This window comes from Cibotium barometz, chromosome 22 (assembly GCF_041138505.1).
Source record: "Cibotium barometz isolate CiBa-2024 chromosome 22, ASM4113850v1, whole genome shotgun sequence".
Taxonomy (NCBI): domain Eukaryota; kingdom Viridiplantae; phylum Streptophyta; class Polypodiopsida; order Cyatheales; family Cibotiaceae; genus Cibotium; species Cibotium barometz.
The window spans coordinates 40,890,764-40,903,119 of NC_141067.1; the positions used below are offsets into that span (position 1 = coordinate 40,890,764).

Below are 12,356 nucleotides of genomic sequence, written 5' to 3' on the forward strand. Positions count from 1 at the left end.
GCTTCCAGACGGAAGGTTTTCAGAAACGGCCTTTTTCCAAAATTTTGGAATTGCTGCTGTTAACAAAATTTCCAGAAACGGAATCCCAACGGATATTTTTTTCAACGTCCTTTTTCCCAACGGCCACTTTCCCCTTTCAACGTTCATTTTCCAACGTCCCTCCCCCCAACACCCTTCAATTTCCTATAAATTAGAGGGTCTAGGGTGAGATTTTGTACCCTCTAGAATTTCTAGAGAACATAATAATAAGCTTCACAATTTCCATTCTCCAAGGTGCTTTTACATGCACTTCAATCATGCTTTCTTTTTATCCACCCATTTACCTTTCTTTTAATGTTTTTGTGGTACACTTGCCATGATTTTGACATTGTGTGCTTTTGTTTTTCTTTTAGGGGTGTGCGAAAAGGGCGGGAGGCAACGTGAAGCGAGCGCATAAGGTGACCCCTCACAAACCGCATTTCCATTATCATGACTAATGTATGTGTTTTTATTTTATGTGGTGCTAATATTCTCTTCGTGTTCCATGTAGGTACTATGGATTCCAACACGAGCCATGAATTTGATTCATCGCAACAACGCGGCGACGATGATCCTATTTTCTCCCAAACTCCTCTCCCGCACTCTAATTTCTATTCATTTCCCCCACCTCCTTTTCATGTGCCACCTCATGGCTTCCAAGCCATGCTCAATTCTCCTTCCTTTTCTCCAAACTCTCCCTTCATGTTTCGCCCCCCCCATTCACCTATGGTAGCGCAACCTCCTAATCGATCATCCCCCCTAGGTATCCCAAACATGGGTTCCATTCCCAATTCCCTAGGAAGCCAACCATCACCCAACTCACTCAATAACCCCCCTTTATCTTCTCAACCAAAGCGAGTTCGTGGCATGAGGAAGGAGCCTAGCGATGAGGAGATTGTGTTAGAGACCCAACCTGCGCCAAAGAAACCCAGGAACTCCAAAAAGAAGGTGGTGGTGGACTTGGGGGAAGATGACGACAACGACAATAAGAAAAGCAAGTGGCAAGAATTTTGGGTTGACCAACTCATTCATGTAAGGGGGGGCATGAGTGAGGAGTTCAACAATCCTGGGAAACAAGGGGTCAACTTGTGGGCAAAGGTGGCCACAAAGCTAGCCGGCATTTACCCTGATTTCAATAAGGATAGTGAAAGTTGTCGCAAGAAGTGGCAAGCGGTGCTAGCAAAATATAGAGTGGACAAAGCTCACAACTCGGTATCTGGCAATGACAGGAGGCACACATGTAAATGGTTCGATGTGGTGGATGAGTATTACCACGATAGAGCCACGGTCACTCCTCTTAGCCACGCTTCTTCATCAACAATGGATGATGCTACTTTCCCTGGCGGTGATGACAAGGATGAAGTAACTATAGCACAAGATGACGAGAAGCCACAAGCACCCATGTCCTCAAGTCGTCGAGTGACTCCCAAGTATGAGGAATCTTTGGCCACAATGGCCGATACTGGGAAACATCTATTGGACCATCTCAAGGAGACCTCTAGCCAAAATGTTGCCTTGGAGAGGGAGCGACTGAAGATATTGGCAGGATTGCATGCCACAATGAGTGAATTCCTTAAGGAAGGAAGGGGGGGCAACAAGTAGCCTTGGCGGAGGAAATTCTTGTTATTATTATTGTATGAGTTTATAAAGTTTGGGATCTCGACGTTGCTTTGTTCCTATGCGTTGTATGGATTTATGAATGTTTCTATTGTCCTAAGAAGCATGTTAAGCTGAGAATTTAATATGTATCAACTTGTTTTGGATTTGCAGGTGACAATGGGCATGTCCAAAGACATTGCACTCTATTGTGCGTGGTTGTGTTCTATAGCGATCTATGAATTGCTTAAAGGACCAAGCATGCACAATGATGAGTGCATAGTGCAGACTTGGTTGCATGTTACCGAATGCATGGCACGATCTGTGAGGTTGAGGAAGATTGCGAACCGTAGGAGGGGTCATGAACACAGACAAGCGTGGGCATATCCACGGCCTCAAGGCTTTGTAAAATGCTATCTCCTAAGTGCTTATAGTGCTACCATGTTCAAGCGGCGTCTTAGGGTTAGCAAAGAAACCTTTCATTACCTTTGTGGGAGTCTAGCACCATTCATGCAAAAGAAAACCACAAACTTTCGTGCGCCTGTGTCTATTCAAGATAGGGTAGCCATTTCTCTAAGCAGACTTGCTACAGGAGATGGACTACTGGGCCTTGGTGACACCTATGGTTGCGCTAAGAGCACATGTTGTGAAATAATCCTTGCATTTTCCAAGGCAATTGTGAAATCGGGTCTCCGGAATATGTACATAAGATGGCCTTCAAGATCTCGGCTAGCAACTTTAGCACGAGAGTTTGAGGCACTTAGGGGAATTCCCTACGTCGTTGGTGCGATAGATGGTTCTCACATCCCCATCATTGCACCCCGTGACAACCATGTTGACTACTTCAATCGGAAAGGGTTCCACTCTATTTTGCTACAACTAACAGTAGCCGCCAATTGCTCAGTATGGAATTATGATGTCGGTTGGGCCGGATCAGCGCATGACTCCTTGAACTTCTCCAGAAGTGATATAGGGCAAGCATGTGCAAGGGGCGAGCTGGGTAACTATTGTTTGGTTGGCGACTGTGCTTACCCCGCACGGCCATACATGTTAGTGCCTTTCAAAGGATGCAAGGAAGGGTTGACACGTGTAAAGTACCATTGGAATTTCATTCAATCGAGCACAAGGATGCCAGTTGAGAGAGCGTTTGGTATGCTCAAGGCAAGGTTTCGCATCTTGCTAAAAAGATGTGACATGAATCTACGTCATGTCCCAGATCTTGTTGCGGCTTGTCTTGTGCTACACAACATTTGTATCTAACATGGAGAGTCTTTTGATATGGAGTGGGTACGTGAGGCGGAAGCAGAATTGGCAGCATGCTCTGGACGTGTAGAAGAGGATCGAAGAGCAATAGCTACCTCCATGAGGGAGCTTCAAGCAATACGTGAAGTTGACATAGAGGATGCAATGGAGCACGCTCAAGGAGGCAATGAAGGGGGTGCGAGTGACCTTGGAGTTGGCTCGGAGCGGCGAGATAGTCTTGCCCGAACAATGTATAGAGAGCAAGCAAGGATGAATGTCCTACAAGTTTTTGGAAGGGCGGCTTTAGAGGAGCTGGACTCACCTACCAACTCTGATTAAGCTTTTGTAATACAAGTCTTTTGTCTGGCTTATTGTGGTTTGTAGTGTGGCTTCTTCTTTATTTTTGTAGTTACACTATGCTTTGTGGACATAATATAGCTTTGTTCTATGGTTTTTGGTATGGTGTTTACTCTTTCTTCCGCCGCCCCCCAGTGTTCAAAGTGGGCGGCGGAAGAAGTCAGGCTCCCTTTTACTTCCCCCTCCCCATGTGAACACTTGGACGGCGGAAGTGTGCATTTTGTAAGAGTTCCACCTGGAAAAGTGTGTTTGAGAGTATGTTTTCCGCCGCTCCAATGTGAACCCGCCCTTAGAATAAAAGAATTTCTCTTATGCATCTAAGTTATGCATAAAATCCATTTATGATGAAAATCACACTTTTAGTATAAAAAGAATATCTTTTATGCATACCTCTATACATGAAATCCAATATGATAAAAGTAACACTTTTACAATAAAATAATCAACTTTTATGCATACCTCTATGCATGAAATCCAAATATGATAAAAGTCACACTTTTATAATAAGATAATCAACTTTTATGCATACCTCTATGCATGAAATCCAAATATGATAAAAGTCACACTTTTATAATAAAATAATCAACTTTTATGCATACCTCTATGCATGAAATCCAAATATGATAAAAGTCACACTTTTATAATAAAATAATCAACTTTTATGCATACCTCTATGCATGAAATCCAAATATGATAAAAGTCACACTTTTATAATAAAATAATCAACTTTTATGCATACCTCTATGCATGAAATCCAAATATGATAAAAGTCACACTTTTATAATAAAATAATCAACTTTTATGCATACCTCTATGCATGAAATCTAATTATGATAAAAGTCACACTTTTATAATAAAATAATCAACTTTTATGCATACCTCTATGCATGAAATCCAAATATGATAAAAGTAACACTTTTATAATAAAATAATCAATTTTTATTCATACCTCTATGCATGAAATCCAAATATGATAAAAGAAACACTTTTATATTAAAACAATCAACTTTTATGCATACCTCTATGCATGAAATCCAAATATGATAAAAGAAACACTTTTATATTAAAATAATAATTCTTTTATGCATACCTCTATGCATGAAATCCAAATATGATACTGAAAGTAACACTTTTATAATAAAATAATTAATTTTTATGCATACCTCTATGCATGAAATACAAATATGATAAAAGAAATACTTTTATATTAAAATAATCAACTTTTATGCATACCTCTATGCATGAAATACAAATATGATAAAAGAAACACTTTTATATTAAAATAATCAACTTTTATGCATACCTCTATGCATGAAATCCAAATATGATAAAAGAAACACTTTTATATTAAAATAATAATTCTTTTATGCATACCTCTATGCATGAAATCCAAATATGATAAAAGTAACACTTTTACAATAAAATAATCATCAATTATGCATAACATAAAAAATAATTTCTCCATGATTACAATAAAATTCTTTCAATTAATCTAGGATATAATTCCTAGAATATGGTAGGAAGTTCTCTTTTCATGCTTTGAATAAAATTATTTTATGTGTAATTTTTATAAAATTTTTGCCATAGCTCCGCTACTATGAGTGATAAATCTCAATTTATTTTGAAGGATAAAGCTTATCATTAAAGAAATGATTAGAATGATCCCTAATTGGATCATTAAACCAATAATGGGTTGAATCATCAATATTCATGAAATAAATAAACTAAAAGCATAGAAAAAAGCCATTAATTTGACCTCAAGCATAGATTAATCTTGGATTAAGGAAAAGCTTTATGAAAAGCTTCATTTGGATTGAGAATGGGTCATGAGTATGACCATTTCTTGAGTGAGAGAGAGAAATTACATAAAAACCATTAGAATTAAGCATAAATGAAAATTTATGTAATTCTTAACTATCATTAATCAATTAACTTCAATAGCATTCATCAAATTATGTAACTCTTTCATCACTTAACTTCAATAGCATTCAAAAACCATTCCAATTAAGCTTCTCAAGCTTGAGAGGGGTTGAGAAGAGAGAAACATTGAGAAATTATAGAAAATGATCAAAATTCACTAATTACCTTACAAATTGCTTGATTCTTTGTTCACGGTAGAGGCCCCCAACCAATCAATTGGTTAAGTATGTTGATGGAGCCACCAATGGGGATTGAAGAGAGAAGGAAGCTCCAATTTCTTCAATTTGGAGAGAATTTTAGAGAATAGTAGAAATTAGCATTATTTCAGCATAACTCTAGTATAGTAAAATTCTTCTATTTTTTTCAAAGGACTCATGTTCTATTTATAGGAGAGGGAAGCTCTAACCAAAGCTAACTGAATTCTAGAATTTTCCAAATTCAGTCTGGTTGAATTTGGACTAGATTTGGATCTAGTTTGGTTCCTTTTTTATTCGGTTTGGTTCCATTTTGATTTGGTTTGATTCAAGAGAGAGGAGAGATAAAAATATCACATTAATTTTGAGTTTAAAACTCATTCAAGCATGTGAAACATGCACCTTCTTTATTGGAACCCCCTTCTGTACATATGTGTCAAAATGGAATTATTATACCCAAAATATCTCATATTTTTAATATTGCTCATAGTTTTTTACCAATAAACCTTGTACATTTTCAACTCTTCATCTTATGTGAGCATTTACTCATTTTTGGATACCCAAAATATCTCATATTTTTGATATTACTCATAGTTTCTTACTAATAAACCTTGTACAGAGTCAACTCTTCATCTTATGTGAGCATTTACTCATTTTTGGGTATCTTCTTTTACAAATTGGATTTATCTCCTCCCTACACATGGATTGATGCTATTGTCCCAAAGGAACCTTAATTGGACCATAATCTAAAATTTCTAAAAATCTAGACCCTTAGGCTAAGGTCCTTTATACCCATTTCCAATTAACTCTAATTGCACATTGGAAAATTCTTTCTGAATTTCTGTTTCAGGGGAATTCATTTTAATAAGATGAGATATTTTTCTATCCAAAAATATTCAAAATCTAAATATTCTCTCTCTAGAATATTTTCTCTCTCTATGCCAAAACAGGCAGAGACAAGATCTCTTATATTTCTGAAGAGGGAATTGATTACAGGGGAATATGCTGGACATTTTGAGAGGCTGGGGAGTAATCTTACATAATATGTGGGAACATGGAATCACCAAAATAATCCATCACATCAAATAGAGGTAGTTAATAAAGCTTTAATAAGAGTAGTCACATACTAGAAGAATATCCTTCAAGAAGAATATTCTAGTCCATATCTACACATTTTGGATGCTTTCTGTAGCTTGGATGGCATTACATCTATGAGAAGGATAGCATGTCGTATTACTCCACATTGGATGGAAACAACTCCGACCTAGGACCATGGAAATAATGGTGAGATGTTAGAAACATGGTTCATTAGCTTTTTCGACTTGTGAGCATGGAAATAATGGAGATGTTTAGAAACATGGTTCATTACTATATTAGATTTTATTAATTGAAGTCTTCAAAATACAAGTAGAAGACATACGTACCCAAGATACATAGAAGTTACATTATCTTCTTGGATTGATTTTGGAGATTCTTGGGTTGATTTAGCAACTACTATTTCTATAGAGTGGGTGGAGGATAAGTTGTCACTTGAACACTCTTGGATGGTATGAGTGCTCACACCCAATAAGGAAACATTTTCCCTTATAGAAATAGCGTTAGAAAGCTACATATGTCAATAGAACCTTCATAAGATCACCTAAGTTTCTTCATCACACAACTTTGTCAAACAGTGAATCATAACTTCTTACCTCTAGTTTGAGAAGATTGTTTTCTTCTTGAAGAAGGGCTTCCTACAATCAAAAATTCAAAAACAAAAATGCAACACACTACACAAATTACTTTCAAGATTTTTAACAAAATCCACATCTTTACTTAATTTCAAGATCTTCAACAAATTCCACATGATGTTGAAGCTCTCACAACCAACCACATTGACTAACCCACTCATGTCAGTCAAGGAAGTCACACATTCAAATCATGTTCATTATGGGGAATTCTTAGAATCCCATGCACTTTCCTAAAATCTCATCCACTTCATACCTCATGCATGCCTAGTAGTGCGCTCACTATCTTGCCACAATAGTTTGGTATTGGGAACATTAAAAGTATTATAGGTACCATTTTCTCACGTAGATAAAGCAAAATAGAAATGAAATACACAAACTTATTTGGAGACAACAGCTAGTGAGGGTATGGTAATTCCTACTCAAAAAATTATGGTGCATATAGAGTTTTTAGTGGGTATGCTATGGCACATCAGTCTTATAGTATGCTAACTCCTCATAAGGTAGTAATTGGTTGTTGTCATGATCCTAGCCACTTTGCAAGGTAATGCCTTAGGTGGGTATCAAACTACTCTAAGAACTACGAGAGATAAGCTAATGACAAGTGTTTCTATGTTCATGTCTATGGGTGGCATTCTAAGGGCATGCTAGTCCTTATCTTAAAACATGATATAAATACTCAAAGTTGTTTTCCAACAATAGAATATTAGGGCCCCTATATGCTACAATATAGAATAAGTCATTCCTAAACATGTTGTAAAATCAAACTAAGCCTAAGAACCAAGAACCTTAGAGCATCTAGAAGCTATACTCTTGCATGAATTATTCTTAAAATGATTGTAATCAAAGACCAAGGATGTTTTTTTATAATTATTAACAATATATTGGTTTTTTAAAAAACTAGCTTTAAGTCCAAGATCCCCTCATAGTTGCCATTTTTCACCACCCACAGTAGGCACCTTTTATTCACTTGTAGGCGATGTCATTGAGGCAAACATTATCAGGTTTGAACTAAGGACCTCCTAGTCTTAGGCATATACCTTCACAACTTGGGCTATCACCTAATTGGCCACATACTAGTCTTTTAGAAAAAAATTTACTTGAATGATGCTTGGTGAAAAATATGGCTTCGAAAATAGGTCTATAAGGAAAGTCTATAAATCTAGATAACATGGATCTTCTTACATATTCCCCCTAAAAGAAATTGAGATGGATACAACTTAATATAAGTTTTTTATATTTTATATTTTTGACACTCATGCCACATGAAAAAAGAATATGTAACACAATTCATCTTTATGGCTATATGTACAAATAAGAAGTCTCTCACTAAAAAGAGACATCTAAAAAGAATATGCAGCACAATTCATCTTAATGGCTATATGTACAAATAAGAAGTCTCTCACTAAAAAGAGACATCTTACTAAGATGTCTATTTCTAAGAATGTAACATAGTTGGACCTAACGTTGTTTTGGAAATTTTTTATATAATATTTTTAGATACTATTTATTCCACTCATGATAAATTTATAGTCCCTAAAAACATCATCTTTTAACCCATTTCATTCCCTCACAATGGCATATGTTACACATGATGGGTCAAGTGTTATTTACCATGCGCAATATTCAAGTTAGAAGAATATTGAAAGAAAGGAGCTTCTAGATTAGCCTTGGATTAACCTAATTAGACTTGGATTCAGCTAGATTAGGATGATTAGCCTAGGTTTAGAGAAAGAAGAGAGCAATTGGCTTGTATTATATTGTTGGTTATCAAAAGGTACCTCAAATATGGCCTATTTTTGACATATATACATGACCACCCTTTTCACACTATCATAAGTGTTGTCCATGGGAATGGTCCATTGTCCTTGGGCCCATTATTCATATAAGACAATTAGACTTTGTTACCAACCATCCCCACCCAAAAGGTTTCATCCTCGAAACCATTGATATGTACAACCACAATCCACATGGATGGAGTATATGTTAATGGCAAATATGAAGCTCATGCTCACATAATATATGGGAAGCCAAAATTTCATGTATATGGATATAAAATAGTCAATAAACCCTCAAAACAAGCCATGACATCTACTCCATAATGGCTGAAAACCTTGAGTAGCTTCCTAACATTATGCATCCAATTTCCAAGGGTGTAGGGATGTTCACGGCGGTGAATTTACGTGAATTTCCAGCAAGTTAATTAACTATTCTTAACCCTCCTTGGAGTTCCAAAATGCATCCAATAACCCTTAAAATACTTCCAATGTACAGGAGGATTTCCAAGAAGCTTCTTTCTTAGGTAGCCCTAACCATTTGACCAAGTACTCCACTAATGTACAGCTGCGAAAAACTCTTTCTCTTGTACCAAAAATTGCTTCCGACCTATACTCAATCATCCCCTCCTTATTCACTAGAGGTGATTCATCTTCCAAGGTAATATTTGAGTATGACACATGGAACACATCATGAATCTTTGAGGTTAATGGAAGTGCCAATTGATAAGCAATTTCACCAACACGCCTCACCACCTTGTATGGCCCATAGTAGCGATGAGCTAACTTGGTATTTGTGTTGTCCTTGAGAGAACCATATCTTGTTTTGGGAATCCTCAAGAATACCTAATCACACTTGATGAAATCCAATGGCCTCCGCCGATGAGCATTAGCATAATGTTTCACTCTTTCTTGAGCTTGCTTCATATTAGCTTTTCATTGTTGCAAGAGTGCATCCAACTTTTCCATCTCCTCTTTTGCATTATGATTCACCCCCTCTTTCTTTTTAACCATCATTGGCGTATTCACTTTGTACCCATAGAGTGCCTCAAAAGGTGACATGCCAAAGCTCTCATGATGCATACTTATAGTATGAGAAAACTCAGAAAGCGACAACCGCTCATCCCAAACACCTTTTCCATCTCCTCTTTTGCATTATGATTCACCCCCTCTTTCTTTTTAACCATCATTGGCATATTCACTTTGTACCCATAGAGTGCCTCAAAAGGTGACATGCCAAAGCTCTCATGATGCATACTTATAGTATGAGAAAACTCAGAAAGCGACAACCGCTCATCCCAAACACCTTGAATATCATGGAAATAGTGTCTCAAGTAAGTTTCCACACACTTGTTCAACCTCTCAGTTTGTTCATCGGTTTCTAGGTGATAGGCGGTGCTAGGTGTCAAAATAGTCCCCATGATCTCAAACAATGTCCTCAAAATGAACTCATAATCTTCACATCCTAATCACACTAACAATTTGTTAGGACACTCCATGCAACTTGAAAACATGATCTAAAAACTATTTTACAACCATGGATGCTCAAAATTTTACCTCAAAAGAAATAAAATGTGCCACTTTTGTCAAAAGCAGTCTACGAGGAGGATGCAAAGCTAAAGTAGATGACTGTAGAGAGAGTAGGTAATTTCCTGTCAGCATTGAGATTGGAGATTCAAGTTGCAAAAGAGACGATGGCATCCTTGCCTCAAAGATTTGATTGACAAATCCAACCTTGTAGTGAAAATATCAACACAACCAGGAACTTTGGAGATGATTGGAGGGGGTTCAAATGAACTGGGAACATCTCTATGATAGAGGTAAATAGTCTTCTATTTTTTGTTGTACATGATTTGTTTTTCTATAGATTCACACTGGTACATTTCTCACATAGATATGTTTTGCAAACATAAAGTCGAGAAGAATCTAGTAGGGCAGCGTGATTTGTTGTACATGATTTGTTTTTCTATAGATTCACACTGGTACATTTCTCACATAGATATGTTTTGCAAACTAAGTTGGAGGTGCATCATAAAGTCGAGAAGAATCTAGTAGGGCAGCGTGTCCTCATTCACGACATGCTAAACAAAGTTTAGGCAAGCAGCAGGGCTTTCCTCTTTCCTAATGCGTGAAAAGGGGGGAAGAGAGCTTGAGCTCTTGCAAGCACACACACACACTCACAAACCCTAATAGAGAACACACAAGGTGAGAGGCTGAAAATCTTCTTCTTCTTCACTCAACACTCAACACACCATATACAAGATAAGAGTACACACAATATGAAAGGTACTCAACCAATACATACACGGGTTCTCTATAGTGTGAACCCGACTAAATGAGCTGGCACTATAACTATGCCAGTCTCTAGAATGGCTGTCACCAGGCTGTCATCCCACTGGCCGCATATCACCCAAGATCTCACCAACTATGCCAGTGGTGTAAGTGTGGGGCCTATCCCCCAGGCGGGTCATAAGTGTCCACCGCCTCACTAGATGAGCTCGATATCTCAACACTCCCCCTCGATCTCAACTCCATCTCATGTACACCAAGCGAAGCCCTGAATCTGCGGAGCTTCTCTGTACCCAATGCTTTGGTGAAGATGTCAGCTACCTGATCATCTGTGCTGACATAAACAAGATCAAGGTCTCCTGCTAAGACCTTCTCTCTGACGAAATGGTAGTGGACCTCTATGTGCTTCGTACGAGCATGAAAGACTGGATTCCTGGCCAACTGTATACTGCTAATGTTGTCACAGAAAATGACAACTTGTCTATCCACTGATAGACCCAAATCTGCAAGTAGCTTCCTCAACCAAGCTACCTCACATGCTGCCATAGCAGCTCCTCTGTACTCGGCCTCTATACTCGATAGAGCAACCGTAGGCTGCTTCTTGCTGCTCCAAGTCACAGCAGCACTCCCCAAAGAAAACATGAATCCACTAGTAGATCTCCTATCTGAGATACTACTAGCCCAATCAGCATCTGTGTGCCCATGTACACATATCTCTATCCCAGTCTCATAGAATAGTCCATAATGCAAAGTAGACTTCACATACCTCAGTATGCGTCTCACTGCATCCAAATGCGGTTTCTGTGGAACCTGCATAAACTGACTCACCAACCCAACAACATAGCTCAAATCTGGTCTGGTGATCGTCATGTAGATTAAACTTCCTACTATGCTCCTGTACATAGTAGGATCCTCCAAGATCTCTCCTGAATCTGCACTCAACTTGCCATTCTGATCCAATGACATAGAAATAGGCTTACAGCCTGTCATACCATATTTGGACAACATGTCCAAGCCATACTGTCTCTGCAGTAATCCAATACCATGTGGTGACCTAATCACCTCAATGCCCAAGAAATATCTGAGCTCCCCCAGATCCTTCATCTCGAACTTCTGTCTAAGAAAGATCTTTACATCAAAGATCTCTGCATCATGGTCCCCCGTAATGATCAAGTCATATACATAGATGACAACAAGCACAACTCCTCTATCACCATGTCTCACATACAATGAGAAAT

The 12,356-nt window shown here is 37.9% G+C and overlaps 1 pseudogene; it reads left to right on the top strand.

The window, feature by feature from the left end:
* The first annotated feature begins 204 nt into the window (after positions 1 to 204).
* Positions 205 to 3,195, top strand: LOC147626613 (uncharacterized; annotated as a pseudogene).
* The last annotated feature ends 9,161 nt before the right edge of the window (positions 3,196 to 12,356 follow it).